Genomic DNA, 1,535 nt, shown 5'->3' with positions numbered 1-1,535 from the left:
GTGTGTGTGTGTGTGTGTGTGTGTGTGTGTGTGTGTGTGTGTGTGAGAGAGAGAGAGAGAGAGAGAGATACAGTATTAGTGCAGGTGTTCTTACACATATTTTTTATTTTCAGATGACTTTGGGTAAAGATGGCATTTAGGACTCTGAAATTTCTCTTCAGTGGAATAAGAACAGGGAGGAAATAAACATTATGACATTCTAGTATTGTCATTTTCATTTTATTTGCATAGACCAGTCATGAGCACTGAATATGCTCCATATTTTAAGTTATTCTTTGTTTCTTTAAGGAGCATTTTATAATTGAATCTATATAAACTTTATATTAGTCCATGGCTTGTGATTGGTTCTATGAAATGGGTTGGTTCCATGAAAAGGGAGATTATTGTATTTTTTTCTTATTTCTTTTAAAATTTTTTTCTTCTTATTTTCTAACTAATAGGAATTTATTTTCTCACCCTCCCATCCCACTCTCCCAATTTAAAAAGAAAAAAAAAAAAAAAAGAAAAAACAAAATCCTTGTAACAGATGTACATGGTCAAGAAAAACAAATTCCCCCTTTGGCCATGTCCAGAAATGTATGTCTCAGTCTGCATCTTGAATCCATTGACTCTGTCAGAAGGTGTGTAGCATTTTCCATCTTCAGTCCTTCTGGATTCATGGTTAGTCATTGCCTTTATCAGAGTTCTTAAATCTTTCAAAATTGTTTATCTTTGCCATATTATTATTGTATAAATTGTTCTTCTGGTTCTTAATTTTTATTGTATAAATTGTTATTACTTTACTCTGTATCAGATTTTTTTTCTCTTAGGAGCAATGAGTGGTCCAGAATCAATGCAAGGTCTTTGTGACTGGGCACCTAGAAAATATTCCCTCAAGGGAGAAAGGCATGTGGACTGAAAGTGACAAAAAAGTTCAGCACATTGCCACCTGAAAGTAAAGAGTAAGACATATGTTTTTGGACATAGCCAATGAAGGAGTTTACTTTGATTCACTCTCACTATGCATTTTTGTTACATGAGTTTTGTTTTTCTTCTTTTTTAATTTCCCAATGGTGGAGGGCAATGAGGAATAAGGATAAACTTTTAAAAAAGGAAGAAAGAAAAGGAAAAGAAAGAAAAGAGGGTCATTGAAACATCCTTTTTTTTTTTTAAGTCAGAGAAAACAGAGAGCAGGCCAAAAAGAATCACAGACAAGTAGGATAACATTGAAAATGACAGATTAAACTTACTATATATTTAAAAAGAAAAATAAGCGTATATAGTAGAGATCTGAAATTTCATGTACAATACTCTTTCTGTTCTACTAAGTATATAGAAATGCCCATTTTACTTGGTATTCCTAAAGTTCATAGTAAAAAAAATAGGGAAAAAATTGTCAGCTAAAAACAAGATATCTTCTGTCCCACTAGAGTTAGGAGTGCTTTTCCATCCCTTTTTTTCTGTCTGCTTCTCTTAGCAGAGCTCTTGAGGGTAGAAAGAGGCATGATGAGGCCTGGATGATAGTATAAGAGTACTGGTTAGGTCACAAGGTGTAG

The sequence above is a fragment of the Vombatus ursinus genome, unplaced genomic scaffold, assembly GCF_900497805.2.
Source record: "Vombatus ursinus unplaced genomic scaffold, bare-nosed wombat genome assembly UNPS02009059.1, whole genome shotgun sequence".
In the NCBI taxonomy this organism is placed as follows: domain Eukaryota; kingdom Metazoa; phylum Chordata; class Mammalia; order Diprotodontia; family Vombatidae; genus Vombatus; species Vombatus ursinus.
Note: the sequence above shows the minus strand (reverse complement) of the source record.